Source organism: Dipodomys merriami, unplaced genomic scaffold (assembly GCF_024711535.1).
Source record: "Dipodomys merriami isolate MVZ:Mamm:240054 unplaced genomic scaffold, mDipMer1.0.p SCAF_570, whole genome shotgun sequence".
Taxonomy (NCBI): Eukaryota; Metazoa; Chordata; class Mammalia; order Rodentia; family Heteromyidae; genus Dipodomys; species Dipodomys merriami.
Window position 1 is genome coordinate 1 of NW_027206147.1, and position 24107 is coordinate 24107.

At 41.5% G+C, this 24107-nt stretch overlaps 1 pseudogene; it reads right to left on the minus strand.

Annotated features, from left to right (window-relative positions):
• Nucleotides 1-2264: 2264 nt before the first annotated feature.
• LOC138812951 (tubulin beta-2 chain-like) lies at nt 2265-3366 on the minus strand (annotated as a pseudogene).
• Between the last annotated feature and the right edge of the window lie 20741 nt (nt 3367-24107).

Sequence of the window (24107 nt, forward strand, 5' to 3'; positions counted from 1 at the left end):
CAGAGGTTAATTCCCTGTTTCTACCTCTGCTTTCTAAAAGGGTACACACATCAAGGGGCTTTCTTCTTCCCCCCTACAAATATTCTACCAATGTTCCCTCATTTCACAACTCCTCATTGCCAATCTGGGTGCTGCTTTTCTATGAGTCCTAATGTATCCTCTCCTGAGCCTAACATTTGTTGCCTTTCCTCCTTTTGGTGCTGGGGACTGAACTGAGAGTCATGTGTTTGCCAGGGATGTACTCTACCACTGAGCTGCATCTTCACCTCTGAACTTTGTTTATCATACTTGTCAAGAACTCTATTAAGTATTTGATACAATTACTAAGGTACATGAGAATAAGGGAGATGCTACACTTAGCAATTGGACAAAAAATCACCTATCTATAGGAATCACCTCCACATTAGCTTGTGTGGCAATGAATGCAGAGCTCTGGCTAGGAGAAAACAAAAGTCATGCCTGAAAAATACATGGTGGTCTACTGGTAAAATTATCAACAGGAGTTTTCTAAGGAGTGAGGCATGAGTCATTAATTATGAACCAAGAACTACTTCTTCAAAAGTGTAAAGAAACAAGCCAAAGCCACCAGAAAAGACTCATGAAAAGACTCATAAATGAGTACTTAAGAGAAAACAATAATGTTCTTAGTCAAACACTGGTAGATAGGATGGGTGGTGCCTCCATCACAGCTTGGCCTCAATCCTTAACCCACTGAGGAATGAGAGTTCCTTGGCCAGGCCTGCCTTCAGTTCTGACCCAGCAACCTTAGAAGATTTGGGGTCATCCAACCTGGTCAGTTCTAGGACTAGAGTCCTAGGGGAGTCAACACTTACTCCCTAGGACTCCCACAATGGAAGCTATTTGCACTTTGATCTCCCTGGGGCAAGGACACAAAACCTCCTTCTAGTCATAGATCACTCTCTGGGACAGTTTTACTTTCTAATGAGTGAGACCAGCTTGGCTTAAAGATCTCTATCCCACCCCTCCCTACCCTACCCCAACCTCAGGCCTGGTAGAGGAAAACTTACGGAACTTACCATCTCCCAACTTTACTAGCAACAAGGGACTTGCACCTCACCCAGAAGTACCTTTTCCTTAGAGCTTTCTATAATTTGCCATATTCCCATAGCCCTGTTTCTGAAGAAAAAGGTGCTCTTACAGGTTATTGGTGGCCATGGAGGAATGCTTGGCACAGACAACCTGCCTGGAGCCTCACTGAAAGAAGAGTGAAAGATTCTGGCAAAAAGAACCAGTGACTGATTTGGCCTCCAGTGAAAACAGAAGTGTTTACCTTTTTCCTGGCTATTGTAGGTTCTAAGCAATTGAGATTTCTGTTTCACTCACGTAAAGTAAACATACCCAACAGGCTAGATCCATCCATCCCTTATATCCTTACAACACCCTGTGGGCCTCAGACAGCTTTGACTGCTGGAAAAATGAACGTGAGAATGGGTCATTGGGACAGGCCATGTCTCCCCTCCTCTCCTTGACTTGGAAGTACTGTGTCAACAGTTCTGTATACACTATGGGACTAGTCAGCTTCTCAGCCTCTCACTCCCTCAAACAGCTAGAGTCACTTCTGTACTTAAAGCTCCAGACACCTTGAGAAACTACCCTGGAAACCAGGAACTTGCACTCATCCTGTGAGTGCTGCTTCATTGCCAATTGAACTCTAAACACAGGGATCAGTGTTCCTGATACTGTTTCTGGGGAATGTGACTGAAATCCCTCTGATGGGACATGAGACAAGAACCTGTGGTTGTCTGAAGGAGAAGTAGCATCTGGATCTAGTTTTCTTTCTCTTCAAACTGCTTTTTTGCTACTTGCATGCTTTTGAGAGATTGAAAACTATAAAACTGGGCCAGGGGGAAAAACAACAACATTGGCACTTGTCATCCTCCTCTTCAAAATAGCAGAAAAACCATGAATTTAATACTCCTCTTGAGTACCAGTCCTATATTGTTAAGATTAAATCCTTCTGGCCAAATTTATATTTCAAATACACTGAAAGAATAAAAAGGATTCTAAAGAAGAATAAGGGCTCAGGGTATAAAATGTATACTTCTTTATTTATACAAATAGGGTTTTAAAACAATCATATTTAAAAGAAATCTGCATTTTTACATTCACCGTCAGTGAGTTCCTGACAGAGAAGGCTGAGCATGATGATACATAGCAAGGTCCCACTGCAGGACAACAGTAGCTCAGCAAAGCACCATTTATTTGAGAAGCCGTAGGCAGGCTCTGGCATTCCTGTTGCACTGCTAGCAATGGGAAGTCTTAAACCTCTTCTTCCACAAGACTTCTTCAAATTCCCCCTGTTCATCAGCAGTGGCATCTTTGCATTGCTGGTACTTGGACACCGGGTTGTTGATGTTGCTCTCAGCCTCAGTGAACTCCGTCTCATCCATACCCTTGCCTGTATACCAGTGCAAGAATGCCTTGTGCTGCAACATGGCACTGAACTGCTCTGAGGTGTGCTTGAAGGGTTCCTGGATGGCTGTGTTGTTACCAATGAATGTGGCCAACATCGTGAGGCCATGTGGGGGGATGTCACACACAAGTGTCTTCACGTTGTTGGGGATCCATTCTGCAAAGTAGCTGCTTATTTGTTCTGCAAGTTGAGCATCTGCTCATCCACCTCCTTCATGGACATGCGGCCTCGGAAGATGGCAGCCGCTATCAGGTAGCAGCCATGGTGGGGATCACAGGTTACCATCGTGTTCTTGGTGTCAAACATCTGCTGGGTGAGCTTGGGCCCTGAAAGAGCATTGTACTGCTGGCTGGCATGGCTGGACAGGGTGCAAGGCCAGGCATGAAGAAGTTCAGGCAGGGGAAGGACACCATGTTCACAGCCAGCTTGCGCAGGTCTGCATTCAGCTGGGCAGGGAAGCACAGGCAAATGGTGACCTTGCTCATGGTAGCCAACACCAGGTGGTTCAGGTCTCCATAGGTGGGCATGGGCAGCTTCAGGGTGCAAAAGCAGATGTCATACAGGGCCTCGTTGTCAATGTAGAATGTTTCATCTGCATATTCCAACTGGTGGACAGATAAGATGGTGTTGTAGGGTTAGGTGAGGATGATAGGGTTAGGTGGATAAAGGCTCAGCCCAGCACTGGGAACTAGTGTCTGGATGTTAGGGAGGAGGGGTGCCTGTTAGCCATCTCCTATGGACTATGATGACATATCAAATATGAAGTTGTCTGGTCTGAAACTCTGGCCAAATGGTTCCGATCTCACTGAGTCTAAGGTGCCAGTGTCCAACATCTTGGGCAAGGGCATGACACTGAAGGTGTTCATGATGCTGTCTGGGAACTCCTCTCGGATCTTATTGAGAATCAGGGTGCCCATGCCTGACCTGGTGCCACCTCCCAGGGAGTAGTGCAGCTAGAAACCCTGGAGACAGCCACACCTTTCTGCTCACCACTTCCAACACTGACTCCACCAGCGCGGCTCCCTCTGTGTGGTGGCCCTTGGCCCAGTTATTGCCTGCCCTGTTCTGGCCTATCAGACACAAAGACATGATGAGACACATACTCCAGGAATAATGACTGTGTTATATGCATTGTGAAGACTATAGGCTCCTCTGAGCAACTTTGGCTATTATTTTAGATACACTTTGGTGAAATAAAGGAAATGTTTTCTTTTTTTGGGTCCAGTCATGGGCCTGAACTCTGGGCCTGGGCGCTGTCCCTCAGCTCTTCAGCTCAAGGCTAGTGCTCTACCACTTAAGCCACAGCACCACTTCTGGCTTTTTTTTCCCTGCTTATATGGTGCTGAGGAATCGAACCCAGGGCCTCATGCATGCAAGGCAAGCACTGTACTGCTGAGCCACCTTCCTAGCCCTCAGGAAATGTTTTCAATGTGTCTGGGACCCTACAAATCACCCAGGTTCTAAAGAAAGTAAAGACAATGTGGAGGAAGATACATTTTAACCCAAACCACGTGCGTACTTCTAAAAATGAGCAGAGCCTGGGGATGGGAAGGGGTCTCAGTGGTAGAGTGCTTGCCTCACATGCACAATGCCATGGGATTGATTCCTCAACACCACATAAACAGAAAAAGCCAGAAGAGATGCTGTGGTTCAAGCGGTAGAGTGCTTGCTTGAGCTGAAGAGCTGAGGTACAGTGCTAAGGCCCAGAGTTCAAGCCCCACGACCGACCAAAAAAAAAATGAACAGAGCCTGCCTCAATAATGGAAAAGTACTTACTTTCACAGGAGGAACAGGAGAACAGAATGGTAAGAGGGAAGCTAAGCTGCAGGCACTTGTCTGCACCTTGCTCATACATAGCTGTGCTTTGATTTCTGGTGTCCTGAAGTGGTTCCCTGTTATTGCCAGGTATTTGAAATGGCCAGCAGCGCTGAAACCTTGTTGGAGGCATTCCCTGCTCGCTGTTCATTCCCTTCAGAGGCTGTTTGCAGACTGGCATTTATCTGTGCTGATTGAGTGGCCAGGGACATGACTCCCATGGACTGAAATAGGTAGGTTAGGTGAGGATGATATCTAGATGGATAAAGGCTCAGCTCAGCTCTGGGAACTGGAGTGTGCCTGGATGTTAGGAAGGAGGGGTGCCTATTAGCCATTTTCCATGGACCATGCTGACCTACTAAATATGAAGTGTCTGGTCTGAAACTCTATGGTTCCAATCTTACTGAGTCTAAGGTGCCAGGCTCTACATCCACCATGATGGCCCGAGGAACATATTTGTTGCCTGTGGGAACAAGAGTTGACTTAGGCCTATACTTGACAAGGAACTTAGGGGCAGAGCTTATGATTCTAAGTGGCTCTCAGCATTCATTACAGAAATTACAGCATTTCAGACATGGAAACAGAAAAGATATCTTGAGAATGAATCACCATGCAAGAGGCTTCAGCAACTTTAAGGACGTTTGCAGTTGTCTATTTCCATGCATTTCATTCCTTTGCTTTGGGCATGGTGGCTGAAATCTCAGCTACTCAGAAGGCAAAGATGAGCATCAGGCTTTGAGTCTAATGGGGCAAAAGAAAGATGACAACACCTTTTCTTGTTGTTGTTGTTCATGGTGGGGCTTGAACTCTGAGCCTGGGCTGAGTCCCTCAGCTCTTCAGCTCAAGGCTAGCACTCTATCACTTGAGCCACAGTCCCACTTTCAGTTTTCTGAGTTGTTTATTGTAGATAAGGGTCTCAGGGGCTTTCCTGCCCAGGCTGAATTTGAACCATGATTCTCATTTCTCAGCCTCCTGAGTAGCTAGGATTACTGGTGTGAGTCATCATTGCCTATCAGCAAGAACCTTTCTCTTTTTTTGTTAATTTTATTTTTATTGTAAAGGTGCTGTATAGAGGAGTTACAGTTACATGAGTAAGGAAATGAGAACATTTATTGTTGAACATTGTTACCCACTCCTTTGTTGTTCTCCCTTTCCTTCCCCAATTAAAAGTAGCTAGGTGCAGAGCACCATTGGCTCATGCCTATAATCTTAGCAACTGTGGATTTGGAGATCAGAGGATCGCTGTTCAAAGCCAGCCTCGGCAGGAAAGTCTGTGAGACTCTTATCTCCAATAAACTAATAGAAAACCAGAAATGGCACTGTGGCTTAAGTGGTATGGCTGCTTGTTTTGAACAGAAGAGTTGGGGCACAGTGCATAGGCCCAGAGTTTAAGCGCCACTGCCGACAAAAAACCAAACAAAACAAAAGAGCCAGGTGTGGCTCTTCAGCAAGTAAATGTAGAGGAATTCAAGTATAATGCTTTCCTGGGGAAAATACATAAAATACATATTTCTTGTGTTATAATGTTTCAATAATTGTTATCAAATAGCACATTTCCCTGTATTCAAATACTCAGAGCAACCTTGGGCGATTACTTGCAATTTGCCATTTAACCTGATTTTTCAAAAGGGATATCAGTTAAAATGATATAAACATGAGTTTGAGATTGCCCCCTTCCTAAACAATCACATGAAGAAAACTGGCCATCCTGCCTGATATGCAGGATCTAATAAAGACACAACATAAAATACTGTTCATAGGAGTGACACAATCCCACACAACTCTCAACCAAGGAACCACAAGATTAAAGTCTTATATCTTACTTAAGCAATATCAACACAAAATACCAAGGTGAGGACATCCCCAAATGTAGATCCATAAAACTCAAATACATTAAATAGCTCTGTCCTTTTGTTTGCACTTTTTCATTGGTTTATTACAAAGGAAAACCAATTATCTACGATTCTGTTTGTATACAATAATGTAGAATGGAAACTCTTTATATAAAATTAAATGAATTTCACATTGACATTTACAAAAACTGAAAATCTACTCTGTAGACTTCAGTAAGGTTGTTTGTATTAGGAAAGACAATATGAATCATTTAAAAGCAGTGTTTACACATTATTATTGGGTTTTTCTACATCACAACAATGTTTTCTACTTTAAAAACCTTAAAAAGAATTTATTGTTGGCTAAGTATCCATATTCAAAATGCTGAAGTCCAGAAGTGTTATAGATTTCAGGGTGAGACACTTTATTTATGCTTTGTGATTTGGACTATTCACATATATATATTAGTGACTGAACATCCCTCTTTAAAATTTTAAAATTTTCAATTTCAAAAATTTTCTTTTTAGAAATTTAATCTGTATTTTAAAGAGGGCAATGCAACTGGGCTCTGGTTGCTGAAGGGTGAAATTCTAGCTACTGAAAAGTCTGAGATCTTAGGATCGCAGATTGAAGCCAGCTGGGGCAGGAAATTCTGGGAGACTCTTATCTCCAAGAAACTACCTGAAATAGTTGGTGCCATGCCACCTCCTATGCCACCTCTGCATGAGATCGTGTTAGACAAAGAGCTTTAAGGAAGCATGCCTGCAGGAAGAGGGTGTTGGTTCAAGGCATCCCATACACTTGGCTGCACCTTTATAGCCTCTACCTTTATTCTTACTATATTCTTCTTGGCTGTACATTCGTTGCTTTTATTCTCGTTTTGGCTATTTTTCTATTGATCCGTGAACAGAGCATGTTGTTTCTTTCCAGTCCAATGGAGATGACTTCTCTAAATAATAAAGACTAGGACCAAAGATTAAATGTGGGCGATGCCCCAATCAATCTATCATCTGATGTGACGCTGCCTCCAAAAACTCCTACAACTTCACAAGCGGTTTTGCAGCTCACGCATAGTAAACATAAAAACTTAAAATTTCCAAATATGTTACAACAAGCAGAATTAATGAATTAAACTAAGCTAGAAGGAGTTATCCCAGAAGCCCAGAGAGTTCTAAAAAAAGGAACCCCTGATAATAAAAGGAAAAGAAAGATTGAAGAGATGAAGGACAATGCCTATGCCCAGAGTTGAAACCCCATGACAAGAAAAAAAAATCCAGGTGTGGCTAGTCAGCAAGTACAGGTAGGGGGAATTCAGTAAAAGGCTTTCCTGAGGAATTCACAAGTGTATACTCAAAAATTAAAACAAAATATATGGTGGAGTGGCTCAGGTGGATACAGCACTTGACTTACAAGATGGAGGCCCCAAATTCGAACTACAATACCACCCTAAGAAAGGCAGGAACTCCTTCCTTGTCATTAGTATTCCTAGGGACCTATTCTGCCACGGTATTGGAAGCCAGTTGGGAGACACTCACTAGCTGCCTCATTGTAATACACCTCGATTCTCTGCAGCTGTAAGCTGCTGTCTACATAGTAGTTTCCAGTGCAGTCAATGTTGTGCTCATTGCTTAGCATTTCCCAAAACTGAGATGGAAATAGGAGTGTATTATGGCCTAGAATGTTAACTGTCCAAACAATGGATTTTAAAATAACTATAAGAAACCCAAGTCCTGTTGACACAACTATTTTTGTAAAAAAAATAGATTTTTTTAAATTAAAAAAGCACAAAAATTGATAGTATTTTAGTTTTGTTAATCTCTTTGCTATCTTGCTGAATAGAAGACATCTGGGTTCTCCTATGAGTATTCTATCTTATGGGATACCATATTCTGTTTGGATTCTATGACCAGAACCTGGTCTTATATGGACATTAAGTTGCCAAAGCAGTAACTTGAAGACTCAGCTAGAAGGGTCTCCAGAACCCCAAGGGTCCTCAGAGCATACACTGATTTAGACAACCACTGATTTAGAAAACACCCAACTTAAGGGAACTGAGTTAAGGCATGAAAACTCAGAGAAATTTGCATTAAGGTGGACGAACTGTTCTCAATTATCTGATACTCATCAGTTGACAAAAAGGGAATCCTCTGTATCTGTCAGCTCAAAGACACTGCACTCCTTTCATTCAAATCAGACCAAAAATGCATTAGTCTATTCCCAGGAAACTAAGTACAATGACTTGAGTCTCAGGTAAGACAAAGACATGCAAGCCTTGCTTAAAAAACCACACCCACCTGGGCCACACAAATTAGGGAAATTGGGGAAACTATCTGGGGGACTTGATTTCCAGGAGGTTAGGGACTACTATGGAGCCCCACCTACCTCAGCCTAGACATGACCACCACCACCTGCACCCTCCAACCCCATCCTCTTCCTCCTCATCCCCCTAAATTTGAGACTGGGATCCTAGGCCAGTGTCATGCTCCCCTTTGCGCCAATCTGGTTGCCACAGTGGCTTGCCTGTATGTACATGATCTCCCTCACGGTGTAGGGCTGCAGAGCAGTTGGATGCGTGTCCTCAGCAGTGGTGTACACAGAAGCAAACAGGTAGGGCTGGGGAGAAGGAATCTGACACAGCCAACTCAGATCCCCATTTAAACCTCTGGTTGTTACAGGGGCAGAGGAGATGGGGTGGACTTGATAGGCAGAGCCAGTAGGTGCTCCAGCTCATTCTTCCTACTGCTGGGTAATCAGAGATAGCTACCTGTTATCACTTAGCCCTGGCATCCAGCTGTCAGCCTCAAGTCAATTAGCACAGCTGCCACTCTATTTGGAACCTCTTGTCACACTGCCATCCACGTCCCACCCTGACTCACAAGAGAGGCTGAACCCTGGGATCCAGGAAGCATGAGGAGGGGCTTCCTTTACACAAGGTACTTGTGCCAGAAGCCAAGAACAAGCCTACCTTCTATTTTTGATAGGAGGGCCTAGAACTGAAGGGGCACGTTCAGCTGTGATCCCAAGAACAAGCACAAACTGTTGGATTCCATGACTGATTTCCATTCTGGGAAGAGTCAGGGGCTTAGGGCCTTGCCTTCATACTCAGGTTTTCTTTTCTTTTCTCTTAAAAGCAGCTTGCTTTATTACTTAAGCCATAGGTCTACTACAGTCTACTTTTTGTTTCATTTGGCTTTTGCTCCAAGCATGAGAACTCAACTCCTGCTCTCTGTTGTGTGTGTGTGTGTGTGTGTGTGTGTGTGTGTGTGTGTGTGTGTGTGTGTGTTTGGCCGGAGTTAGGCACGTTGGTGTTAGGGCTTGAAATTAAGGCCTGGTGACTCTTTTTGAGATTTTTACTATTATTGAGATTAGGTGATTACCTAAATTTCTATTTCAGAATATTGTGGAATAGTGATATTTAGTTGAAGTCACAAACATATTTTAACCTTCACAATGCAAATTGTCATTATTATGGTTGTTAAAGTTTGTGAATTCTATAAGCTTTGACAATACAATTCTATAAGCTTCGACAATACAATTATTTCTTCCAGGTGATATATACATTTCTTTCCTTTTGCTTATTGTAAGACGTTCTGTCTTTCACTCTCATTCCTCTCCTCTCTTTCTGAGGTTTTATTGATTTACTTAGTTAACTGAAGGGTAGGTGGCTCTACTACTTGAGCCACAGCTAAACTTCTGCCTTCTTTAAGTGATTAATATGAGGCAAGAATTCCATGGGTAGTCCAGGGCAGTACAGAAAGGCTTGAAATCTGATGATCAGAGTTCAAAGTCAGCCTGGGCAGAAAAGTCAATGAGACTCTTATCTCCAGTCAACCTAATAGGTGGAAGATAGTAGAGCTGTAGCCTTGAGCAAAACACTTCAATTTTAAGTCCCTCAACTGAACACACTGAAGCAAGTTTCATGGACTTTCCTGTCCAGTATGGCTTTGAACCATGACCTACAGATTTCCGTTTCCTTAGCATTCAGAATTATAAGTGTGAGTCAACATTTACAAATCTTTAATTACCTCTTCTTTCACCTTTTCAGTTATTTATTCTTTCTTTCTTTCCTTTTGACATTTGTTATTAGGCGCTAGCTCTTATGATGTTTTTTTGTTTCCCTTGAAACTACCATGCCCTACAACTTTGACCACAGGTAAACTACAGGCTGTTTTTCTTTTTTGCAGCTCTTTTTCTAGGGCTTAAACTCAGGTCACAGTGACTGAAGTTCTATTTTTTTTAATTGAGTGGTGGTTCTTAGGTCTTGAAATTAAGTCAAGATGACTTTCCTTGAGGTTTATTTATTTTTACCTTAATTGTAGCTGGTATCACTACTTGAGCCACAGCTCAACTTTTGCATTTTTTGTGGTTAATAGGAGATTAGAATATCAATAGAAAGTCAAGAGCATTACAGAAAGGACTGAAATCTGAGAATCATGGTTCAATGCCAGTCTTGGGCAAGAAAGTCAATGAGACAATTATCTCTAATAACCACCAAGAGGTTGGAAGAAGTAGACCTGTAGCCATGAGCAAAACATAGCAAGTTCAAGCCCCCATACTGAACACAGTAAAATATGTCTCCTGTACTTTCCTGCCTGGGCTGGCTTTGAACCACAGTCCTCAGTTTTCAGTAATCTGAGCAGGTAGACTTACAGTTTTGATTTAGAAAGCCTTAATAGCTCCTTTTCCACCTTTTCATTTATTTGATTGTCCCTTCCCCCTTTTTCAAAGTTTATGTCTTTTATTATTAGGGCCTACTCATTTATGCTCAGTATTTAATTAATTAATTTATTGATATTGTCAGTTGGGGGCTTGAACTCAATGCCTAGTAACTGTCTGTCAGGGACACAGCAGGTACACTACTATTTTCAGACACAGTGCCACTTCTACTTAGTTGGAAAAAAAACAGTCACCAGGGGACTTTTTAGCCGAGGCTGGCTTCCAAATGTGATTCTCAGATCTAAGCTTCCTGAGTAGCAAGGATTACAGGCATGAGCCAGAGGCACCTGGCTTGTTTTTTTTAGATCAAAACTAGCAGGCTCTACATTTAGGCCACACTACTTCACTGTCCATGAGATTTTTGGCCTTTTGTTTTTTGCTCAAAGCTAGCAGGAACAAAAACTCAACTCCTGAGGGTTCTTTTGGGGGGGAGGGGAGGCTTGAATTCAAGGCCTAGTGACTATGAGGGTTGTTTTGTTTTATTTTGGGTATTTTGTTTTTCATTTCAAAGCTAGCAGGCTCTACTACTTGAGCCTCAGCTCAACTTCCGCCTCTATTTTTCTTTTAGTGGTTAATAGTAGATAAGAGTCCCATGGGAACCAAGGCACTACACAGTATCCTAAAATCTAAGGATTACAGTTTAAAGCCAGCCTGGGCTAGAAAGTCCATCAGACTCATCTCCAATTAACCAGATGAGACAGGAAGTAGTATTTTTAAACTTGAGTAAAAACCCTCAAGTTCAAGCCCATGTCTAGCACACTCAAAAAGAAGTTAGTTGGACTTTCCTGCCCAGGCTGGATTCGAACTGTAATCTTTACATTTCAGCTTGGATTAAAGATATGAGTCTATATTATAAAAAACTAATTGGCTCTTTTCTTCTTCACATACATTTATTTATTTGTTGGTTCTCTCTCTTGTTTTTAGGGCCTCACCAATCTTGCTGAAGGATAGAATGCTCTAAAAGTTTAGTAACAGTTGCAATTTGGTTCATTTTTTGGTTTTGGTGTTTAGTAGGAGGGAAGTATAGACACTCCCACAAGGTCCTGAATTATACTGATTGCGGTTCATTGTCAGAGGACAAGGAAAGTTCATGAAATTCTTATCTCAAATTAACCTCCAAAAGATTGGAAATGGTCAAGCAAAAACTTGTAGATCATATCCCAGAAAGGAACACACACACACTCATACACACACACACACACACACACACACACACACAATGGGCTTTTTACACACACACACACACACACACACACACACATACACACACACACACAATGGGCTTTCCTGTCCTGGCTGGCTTGGAATAGTAATGCTCGATTTCAGTGTTTTGAGTAGCTAGAATTTCAAGTGTGAGCCACCAGTTTCTTGTTAATTTTTATCATTTCTAAGACTCTTTGTGCTCTCTTGTACTTTTTTAAAAATTTATTTTGTGGTTGTCTTAGTGCTAGATCTGTTTTTCACTTACCTTTTTTTAAAACTTTTTTTTCTTAGCTTTATCTTAGCTTTTTTTAGGCTCAAGGTTGCTGCTCTACCACTTCAGCCACAGTTCCACTTCTTTTTGCTGATTAGTTGGGAATAGGAGGCTCATTGACTTTCCTGCCCAGGCTGGCTGTGAACCACAGTCCTCAGATTTGAGGATACTGTGTAGTGCCCTTGAATTCCTGTGGGACACTTCTGTCCTATTTACCACCAAAAGATAAAGAGAGTGGGGCAGAAGTTGATCTGTGGTTCAAATAAGAAAGCCTGCTAGCTTTGAATTTAAAAAAAATACTTGGAAGTCTAATTCTGGTACTAATTGTACACTATTCAAACAAAACAAAACAAAACAAAAAACAAAAACAACTTATGCGCAGTGACCAGGTAATTAGGATTCCTAACTGATAACCTGAACTCATTTCCCAAAGCCTTTTTAAGATATATATGGTCATTTGTGTCAGCTGAGGAGAGATTAAAGAACAAGGCTTTACAGGCCAGTTACTCAGGACTTGGAAATCAGGATCCATTGGCAAAGCTTTTCAGAAAATGACTAAAAACTCACTCTTCACAATTCCAAATTGTTCTTCCTTCTGTGAAAGGGAAAGAGGGATGAGAAGGAAGAAATATGGGAACTAAGAAACCTCAAACAAGGTAAGTTATGTTAACTTTATTAGATAAAGTAAAACATAGGTGTACGGTGTGAAATCCAGAAAAGGACATGTCACCTCTGTGTGGATCCCAGTTAATTTAGTTAATCGATGGTAAGAAGTAAAACCCACTATTGTATTTATAGAAAGGAGGTACATGGCAGGCAAGTCAGTTCACTAACTTCAAGGATTTTGAACATAAAGGAGTGAAAGTGTTTGATTCTGTTTGGGCAACAGGAAGGAACAGAGCTGAGGAGGACTGAGATGTGCAGACATTCCCCAAGAAAGATCTCACTGATATCAATTCTTCAGATGCATGCTGGTTGCCAGTGGCTTATGCCTGTAATACTACTCAGAAGGCTTAGATCTGAGGATTGTGGTTTGAAGCCATCTGGGATAAGAAAGTTTGTAAGTCTTTTATGTTTTACAACTCAAGAATATTCATATTTGTTGCTAATTGCAACCCAAGGCAGTGCAATAGGATACCAAGCTGAAGAAAATTAGAAAATACCAGACAGGTATAGAGAAAAAGAAAAAAAAATCAATGAGGACTTTGGGTACCAAGGCTTACTGGCACCTGGGCCCCAGGTCACACAAGCAATCATATTTATTTGAATTCACGCTGGGAATGTTACCATGGATACATGCAAAAATGAAGCTTCTATATTGCAATCAGAGCCACCACAGTGAGTGAGAAACACTGGTTCCCTTTTTGTTTTGAGAAAGGAGAATGCAACCCAGAGAAAATCCAGACATTTGGTCTATTTTATCTAGCTTCCTAGGTTAAGTTGTCAATTCTTTTACCTCCCAGGCTTCAAGGCCTTTAAAGCACTATGGAAGGGGGCAATAGCTTAACCCTCTCCAGAGCTGTGCTTTATTGTAAAATTGTGAAAATACCATACAGAGGAGTACAATTACATTGGCAAGATAGTGAGTACATTTCTTATCAAGCATTCTTACCTCCTCCTTTGTTTCCCCTTACCATCCCTTCCCTTCTCAACCCCCCTTCTCTCCCTCCACCCCCCACCGAAGTTGTAAAGTTCGTTTTTCAACATAACATCTTATACATTTCATTGTTGTAATGGGGTCACCTGTAACCCTATTTATATATTTATTGATTGATTGATTTTTTATTGTGAAAATACCATACAGAGGAGTTACAATTGCATGGGCAAGATAATGAGTACATTTCTTATTAAGCATTGTTGCCTCCTCCTTTGTTTTCCCTTCCTATCCCTTTCCATCTCCCATCCCTCCCCCATCCTTCCCCACACCCCTCCCTCCCGCTCTTCCTACCCCACCCCAAAGTTGTAAAGTTCGCTTTTCGACATAATGTGTTGTACATCTCATTGTTGCAATGGGTCCACCAGTATCCCTATTTAAACAAATTGTTTTTCTTCCCTTCCTTTCCACAAATTATACCAACATCAAATACAGTGAAAGCAGGGCTAATACCATGGGGGAGGTACATATAAAGCAACAAAGAAATCATTTTATAAGTATGTTGGAAACAATCTCAAGAAAGAAAAAAACTTTGAATCCTTATCTTGGGGTTCATTTCACCTAACATCAACTTGTCTGACAGTTTCTGTTTGTCTCAGACATATACTAGTTATTTCAAATAACTTTGGGCCTGGCTTACTTCACAGAGCTGTTTTAACCTTTGCATGGTCAGCTCTCAGCTTTCTGAGTACTATTGAGGTGGTGTTCCAACCTCTCAAACCTTTTCCAGGTTCAACAGCTCAGCTCGAGTCTCCTACACCTATTAATATTAATAGTATAGATTACAAACAGTAAAAAGATAAAAATAACATTATACATTTAAACAGAAATAACTGACTGCATTCATTTATCCAGGACAAAAAATTTAGCACTGCTGTTTAAGTCACTAATAACACTTTTTTAAGATATACTTTCATGGATTTCATAAAACTTCCTATATACTCCTTAGAGTGTCTTTTTACCTCCCATTTTTATTTATTGCATTTGCATAGTAGTATATCATCCTTAAAATCATATCACCTCATAATTAAAGTTTATCTTGTAAGTAAATACTTATGAGACTCCAATAAAATATCAAAAAAGCTGAAAGTGGATCTGTGGCTTAAGAGCTATAGTACAAGCCTTGAGCAAAAGAGGCTCAGGGGCACTGTCCAGGCCCAAAGTTGAATCCCTAGTGTCCACACATACACCCCCCCCACCCCAGACCCCACACACAATCAGATGATAATGTCTATGAAGTTCTTCCTTAGGATGATCTTGGTGATGTCAGCAACTGTATGAAGTTTCTATCTCTCTTCCATGCATTTGTGGTAGTAGACAGCAGAGTCACTGTAGTATAACATGTGTCTAAGATGGCAGAGATGTCATGGAGACACTCTGTGGCTATTCCCCTCCCCTGACAGTCCATTTTACCTCCTATGCTCTCCTCACAGATGTGGGCAATGGTCTCTGAGAGACTTCGTGCCTCATCTTGGAGAGATTTAGTTTCATTGTATCCATAAGCTTTGGGAAATCATGCAGTGAAGGGTCCAGGTTAGGAACATAGCTCCTCCTTCTGCAGGTTTTCCTGTATGTTATCTTGGCCATTGAACAGAAGGGGGGTCTCTGAAAGGGAATTTATATGGTGTTCTCTGTCTGTCTTGGTCCATATAACATAGAACCACTTTCCCATCCCTTTAATGATTTAGACATGCTCCATGTGATTTGTGCTGCACTGCTCTCAATGTAGTAACAATGTAGAGGACACAACTGGATGTTGTATGGATAGCTGTCCATACTTGGGCATGAGTCCCCTTCCAGCCAGGGCCCATAACTCCATGCTGGGAAAGTGAGAGGAAGATTAGCTGGCTTATATCTATGTAGTCTGAATGACCCCAGGAGGCATTGAGGCCTCCTTTTCATGTCCATGGCCCCTCAGCATATTGATAAAGAATGACACACCATGCCCAATCATCACCAAAATGCTCACCTGGTCCTGGGCATTATCACCACCATCTCACCCACTTCTAGAATATTCCCTTTTTCAAGGCATTGCCAATCCTCCTCCTTGCATTCTCAGTTAAAATACTGCTGTCCATGAGTAAAGAGCAGAAGACAAGGAAGCAGCTACCCTAGGGAAAGTAAATACTGGACCTCTTCCATGGTGAGAAGATAATGCAACCTGCAACTATAAAATAGCGAAGGACTTAAGATGGTTGTGCACACAGTTTGTGTAGAAAAAATGCCAGACCTAGTATGCCCTGTTCAGAGTTTCAGTCCATAATCGTCTCTAACAAAGTCATCTCAGGTACAGATAAACCAAGTTCATAGTGTCTTTCCTTCTTTTATTCTGTGCCTTTCTGGGGCTTGCAATCAGGAAATGGATACTATACCTGTAGTTTGTTTTTCCCCTCAAGTCTACTGCTTTACCACTGGAGCCACAATTCTACTTCTAGATTTTTTTTGTACATAATTTGAGATAAAATTCGTATAGGCTTTCCTACCCAAGTTGGCTTCAATCACTGATCCTCAGCCTTATGAATAGCTAGGAGTACAGGCTTGGCCACTGAGCCTGGCAGCAATACTCTTCCTTTTTTATTTCCTTTTCTTTATTTTTTTTGTCAGTTACGGGCATGAATTCTGGGCTTGGGCACTGTCCCTCATCTCTTCAGATCAAGGCTAGTGCTCTACCACTTGAGCCACAGCGTCCCTTCCAGCTTTCTTTCTGCTTATATGGTACTGAGGAATTGAATTCAGGGCCTCATGAATGCAAGGCAAGCACTCAACCATTGAGCCACCTTCCCAGCCTCATTTTCGTTTTCTTAAAAAATATTATTAGGAATATGATGTTCAGAGGGGTAACAGTTAAGTCAGTTAAATTAAACAGTTGTCAGGTAATGAATACATTTTTGGGGGATAATTACACCCCTTCCCTTGCTCTCAGTTTATCCCTCCCACTGTGGCTTTTTTGTGGTTAACTGGAGATAAGGGTCTTCCAGACTTTGCTGCCCAGGGTGACTTTGAACCACAATCCTCAGACATCAGTCTGCTGATGAGCTAGGCTTGAGCTTTAAAGTCGGGATGACTGTTCTGAAGGTTGTTCTATATTTTCTATGGGCTGTGGGCCTGAATGGACTTAGGCAGTGAATGCCAGGCAGGTCTGTCATCTGGAAGCATGTGTCCTACTTAAGCCTGACTGGCTCTCAGAACAGATAGGTGATGCTTTCAGAGCAAGAACCAGTGTGTACTAGCTCAACAGAAGTCCTCACTATATTTATCTCATTCAACAACTACTGGGTTGCTTATCTTATCAACACTTTTTCTTTCTTAAGAATATATGTATTGTAAGATTGCAGTAACTACAGATTTGTAATGGTCTAAGAATATATGTGTGTTATCATATTTAATATCCAAACTACATAACTGCTCCAAATCATGTTTTATTTATCTTAAAGTAGTTCTTGAATAATACTCTTTATTAGTAATGATATTATTAATATAAGTATTAAAGTTCTTCAAACATGTTTCTCTTATTAGATTAATCCTTACAGTGACATTGAAAACACCTTCTGGAGCAGCAATGGAAAAGATACTTGGTGAATACTAAGAATGAGGGATGAGAAGTGTGAAAAACTAAGAGACTTACAAGTGTGACTGGGAAACATCTTCCACAGAGCAGAACCCCAGACTTTTGAAGGTATGTCAGTGTGAGAATAGGTCTTCAACCAGTTCACATGACCACATGGGTGAGTCTCAATGTTGCCACATAGATTCCTATATGAAAGACTCATGTCTGATGGGCTTTCACAACGCCAGATTTATGAAAGTTTGCTGTCTTCTTTCCTTCAATATTACTTCATACTTTAGTATTGAGTGCATTTTTTCTTTAAAGCATGAAAAAAACACCATCTTTTGGACTGAGGTGTTTCCTGTCTCCCTAAGAATAGCTCTGGTATTTAAGAGGATTCCTGACAGGTTCCAGTGCCTCACTTCTTTAATACCAGCTACTCATGAGGCTGGGATTTGAATATCACAGTCGAAGCCTGCCTTGGTAGGAGAGTCCATCAGAATCTCATCTCCAATCAACTACCAAAAAAGCCAGAAGTGGAGCTGTAGAGAAGCCTGAGTCCCTGCCCAGCCTTCAGGCACACACACACACACACACACACACACACACACACACACACACACACACGTGTCTTCCTGCCAGGCTTGTCCATGGGGTCCCATGAAATTGTTGGAGACCTCTCTTCAAATGGACTCACCCTTGTATTCATGCCTTTAATGTGGAAATTGACTCTCAGTCAATTTTGCATCCCACTTCCTCTGCTTGTTTTCTTAGGTGAGTCTTGTAGCTCAATACAGCTGTCCATACACTTCAAGATGCTGCTTATGATCTCAGGGCATGCATTCACACTCCAAATGGAAAAATAAAATATAACCTGAGGGTCTTGTTTAAATAGGGATGCAGGTGGACCCATTGCAACAATGAGATGTACAAGTCATTATGTCAAAAAACGAACTTTGCAACATTGCTGGGGGGGGGGAGGATCTGTTAAGGGGTAAGGGAAGGTATGGGAAGAGATGGGAAGGAAAACATAGGAGGAGGCAACAATGTTTGATAAGAAATGTACTCATTATCTTGCCCATGTAATTGTAACCCTTTGTACAGTATTTTTACAAAACAAAAACCAAAACAAGAACAAAAAACAAAAAAACAAATCAGCAACTTGCAGATGGCTGCCGGTTTTACATTTGTTTTCTTTGCAAGGTCACCATACTGGGTCTGAATGACATGGCTGAAAAGTGTTTCTAACCTGGCATTGCTGAAGTCTGGCAGGCTACCAAGGAAGCCATAGGCCAACACGGCCACATAGGCCCTGTGTTCGAAGCCTGGTCCTGACCCCTACCAATGCAGGGAGATGCTAAGAGTCTGGTTCCTATACATAGGAATACCGATAGAAGGTTATGAATGTCAAGATTGAATTAGTTGTTCCTTAATGATAATACTATAAAATTAAACAGAGTGATTTTAAGAGGCCAATGGATTTTAATGGATATTTTTTGACACATTAAAAGAATACTATTAATTACATGGACACAATAGATTCAGGACAGTAGTTGATTTAATCAATATTTCATTAAGGATGGAAATGAAAATATTAATTACATGGAGGCATAATAAATACCCAAGAATTGCTAGGAATGTAGTTTATATAACTGAAGAATGTATAGACATCTCTGGCACTCTTTAAAGATCTATATTTATTTGTGTAGTACCATCTGCATGTCAATCTGTTCTTATTTTGTCAATCCCTGGGGCTTGATCTCAGGTGCTGGGAACTTCTTGTAAGCTCTATATGCCCCAGGCTGGTGTGCTGACACTCACCCATTCATGAATTGGGCCATGTAGGCTATGAGTGCAGATGCCAGCCCTCAGAAAAATTGAATGGTGGAGTAAGAAGCCTATGGTGACACATGTTTTCCTTTTCTGTGAAAGTCCTCGGTGTCAGGTGTGAAGTTTCATACATAGGCAAATCTATATCTTATGTAATAAATGTAGTAAATGTTTCATGTGTAATAACAGTCAATAAAAATAAATGGTAAATAAATAAAATAAAACAAAAAATAAAATGAATAACTACACTAAATGCAATATAGAGTCAACATACAGGGCTCGATCTCAGGGCCCTGGAACTGCCTGGCAGCTGAATTGGCTAGAGGCTGCTGTGCTGGCAGTCACCCATTCATGAACTGAACCTTCTAGGCCCTGAGTTTAGATACCAGCTCTGCCAAAAATGTAATCATGGAGTGAGAAGCCGAGTGTGACACGTTTTCCTCTTCTTTGAAAGTGCTCGGTGACAGGTAGCTTGTATAAATTGTATGCAAATCTATATGCTATGCAATAGGATGTCATAAATGTAAGAAATGACATAGGTGGAAGAAAAACAGATTGAATTAGTAGTGAATCATTCTGGGATAAAATTCAACGCAATAAATATAGGACTTGGATTAAGTTTAATTAATATTTTATTGAGCATTAAGAGAATAAAAATTACATGGAGACATAATTAAATACCTAATAATGGGTAGTAACACACGATGCATAATTTAATTTGTCTCATTTATAAAATATGTGATTATATGTATGGATGTATGTACATATATGATAAATAATAACAGGATATTGAGTAATTATTAATGCTTTATCAATTGTTCAACTGGGACACATCATTAAATGGAGACATAATTTAAAACCTAATAATTGGTAGTAATATTATCTATAATTCAATAATATACAGACATCTATCTTTTTGTGTATATAATACTTATATACAGGAAGCTCTACCCATTTATACCTCGTTCACTCCTGGGGCTCGGTGGTTGAGTGCTCGCCTAGTAAGCAAGAAGCCCTGGGTTGGATTTCTCAGTGCCACATAAACAGAAAATCCAGAAGTTCTGCTGTTTTTCAATCAATTAAATGCTAGCCTGGAGTACCAACACTTAGGGACATTTTCTAAGCCCTTACTCAAGCCCCAGGACTGCCGCCAAAAAAAGGTAGAATGTTCTACCTGCAATGATATAAGGACAGGACTTCAAATACATCAGCACAGAGCAAGCTAGGAGTCTGGTGCTGACAGCTGCCACCTAACCTGACTTAGATATATGTAAACGGCTGCAACCCAGCTGCACGGAACCAGACGCTGATGGCTGGCTTAACCCCATCATCCTAACTGTTTGGGAGCTTTAAAACTCAGCCCTGGTAGGAAGTCTGTTAGACTCTTTAAAATGTGGCCCCTAGTGGCAGAGCTCTAGCCCTGAGCAAATGTTATTAGAACAGTATCCACATACTTTGAGTTCAAGCCCCATGGTTAACCCCCCACACAAAAAAACACCCCTCTAAGCCATTAGATGTGATCTTGTGTGGTTTGTGAAATGTTCCTCAAAGAGGGGTAATACTGATGAAACCACCCTAATTCTAATGACAATTTGTGGAATAGAGCTATGTGCTGAGCCCTTCATAGGGTGCTCTGTGCTGAGTCTTGCACAGGGTGCTATGTGCTGAGTCCTTTACAGGTTGCAGTGTGCTGAGTCCTGCATTGGGTGCTGTGTGTTGAGTCATGCAAAGATTGTCACGTGCTGTGTCCTTCATAGGGCACATTCATTCATCTGGTCCTTGTAAGATCTCCACAACTGAGATGATTTTGCAGACAAAAAATGTGATATATATATATATATATATAATCACATTCTATGCCTCCATAAGAAAAAAATGACATTGCCACATTTGTTAGGAAATGGAAAGACTTGGAAAAAATTATATTAAGTGAAGTAAGACAGGCCCAAAGAAACATAGGTCCCATGGTTTTCCTTATTTGCAATAACTAGTATATGCCTGAGACAAGCAGAAAATGTCAGATATGTTGCTCTTAGGCGAAATGAACCACACCATAAGGATTCAAATGTTTTTTTCTTTCATGTGGTTGTTTCTAACATATTAATAAGATGATTTATTTGTTGCTTTGTAGGTCTCTCCCCCACAGTATAACCCCTGTTTTCACTGCATTTGATGTTGGTATAATTAATGGAGGGGAAGGGAAAAAGCAAATTGTTTAAATAGGGATACAGGTGGACCCATTGCCACAATGAGATGTACAATTCATTATGTCTAAAAACGAACTTTACAACTTGGGGGGTGGGGAGTGAGGGGGAAAGGATAGGAAGGGGAAACAAAGGAGGAGGCAACAATGCTTACTAAAAATTGTGTTCAATACTTTGCCAATGTAATTGTGACCCCTCTGTACGGTATTTTCACAATAAAGAAAAACAGGAGTTTGATTAAAAAAAGAATATTGTGGCTCAGATGTGTCCCCATGGCATGGACAAAATTATGTATTACTGAAGGCTAGTGAGTTGTCTCATGCAGACAATTGTTTTGTTCTATTTTTACTCAGTCATGAACCTTGAACTTGGGGCCTAGGCACTGACCCTTACCTCTGGGCTCAGGATAGCCCTCCACCACATGGAGCCAAGGAACCCCTTGCAGCAGAGTGCCACTGCCTAGGGGTCTATAGCTGAGGTCTGTCATCCTGCCATCTCAGGAAGCTGAGATCTGAGGATCTGGGTTCCAAACTATCTCAGACACAAAAGGTCCCAGGAGACTATTATCTCCATTGACCACTAAGAAACCTGAAGTGAAGTTTGGTGTTTGTTGCTCATGCCTGTCATCCTAGCTACTCAGGAGGATGAGATCTGAGGATCATGGTTCAAAGCTAGGCTGGGCAGGAAAGTCCTTGAGACACTTAACTCCAACGAACCACAAGGAAACCTGAAGTGGTGCTGTGGCTCAAGTGGTAGAGCACAACACTTGAGCTGAAGAGCTCAGGGACAGCACCCAGGTCCAGACTTTAACTGCTACAACAGACAACAACAACAACAAGAAAAACACAGAAACAAACTAACAAACCTGAAGCAGAGGGCTGGGAATGGGCCTTAGGGGTAGAGTGCTTTGCATATATGAAACCCTAGGCATGATTTCTCAGGACCACATCACTAGAAAAAAGCCTGAAGTGTCTCTGTGGCTCAAGTGGGAGAGAGATATCCTTGTACAAGAGAAACTAGGTACACTGCTTAGGTCCTAAGTTCAATCTCCAGGACTGGTGTATGCACGAATGCACATGGAAACACACACACACACACACACACACACACACACACACACACACACACACACACACACACACACACACACACACACAGACCAGAAGTGAAGCTGTGACACCAAATGGTAGAGCAGTGGGTTTCTGCACTGAGCTCATGTTCAGCACTCAGTCCCTGTGTTCAACCCCAAAACCTAGCCACCCAGAGCCCAACTAGGACAGGTAAAATATTTCAAAACCTGATGAGTTTCACCAGCCCTAGATGATAAGAAGCGTTGTGATATCCGACATGTGCTTGATTTCCCAAGGTTCCAGAAACTTAGGAGAGGCATCATAGGCCCATCATTGCCTGCAATTAAACATTTCAATAGGTTCAGTGCCCTAGTTGTCCGCCAGAAGGACGCCTGAATTATATTGAACAATGTATCTGAACACCGGAATTTAGTCTCACAAAGGCAAGATAAGTGCAGGAAATTTGGCCTGCCAAGGGTGGTGGCATAAATGAAGGCTTCCTGTCAAAACAGAGCACTGGTGAGCGAGATAACTTGTGGTACAAAGAGGCCTTTTTTTCCCTGACTTTCAGAGCCTACCCACACTCATCCTCACTAATTGGCCCAGATGGAGTTGTTTGTTACACAGCTGTACAGGAGTGAGGCTTTTTGTCTGCCTGTCCAGACAATGAGAGACTTCTTCCAACAGGCCTGGGATGCAGAGAAACCCTCAGGCTACACTGGGAACAGTGAGGGGAGCCCTGGAATATGCAATGTCTTGAAAGCCCTGTCTGTGCTATGAAATCATTGTACTGAAAACAAATTTCCTAGTTCAGTGCCATTCATCATAGCTACTCTGGAGATTCACCTATAGGGATACATCCATCCATATACAAATACATAGAGCTACACCATCTTTTTCTTTTTTGGTGGGGGGCAGGTCCTGGGGTTGGACATTAACCCTAGCCATTGTCCCTGAACTCCTTTTGCTCAGAGGTAGTGCATTAAAATTCACAGCCCCATTTCTGGGTTTTTCTCTGATCTCATAGATATAATAGTGTCAAATTTCCTACACTGGCTGGATTCAAACTAAGGTTCTCTACATCTTAGCCTCCTGAGGAGCTGGAATTACAGTCAGCAGCCACTGGCACCTGCCTTTCTTTTCTTCTTCATTTTTTACTCTGGACATCTGACTTCTTAACAGGGTCATTCCAATGGTTTGAATTTATAAGTAAACTACCCAATGTTCTTTATAGCTGCCTTCTCTGAGAAGGATTTTCTCTCCTTATCTTCCCCTCTGGCTACAGGTTTGAAGCCAAAAATGAGAAATGAGTGTCCCAGGATTTTGGAGCAAGTGTCCACAGGCCATGCTAGTTCAGTCACTTAGCATTGAGCTGCAGTGAACTTACTGTCTCAGGACGAGAGGACTGAAAACTTGAGCGATTTTCATACTGTCTGCATTGCTCCTTTTGTCTATAAAATTATGAATGTTATTTTTGTCTACACCCTTAAGTATCTAGAACACACTAGAAGCATCTTCCTGTTTCTGTTT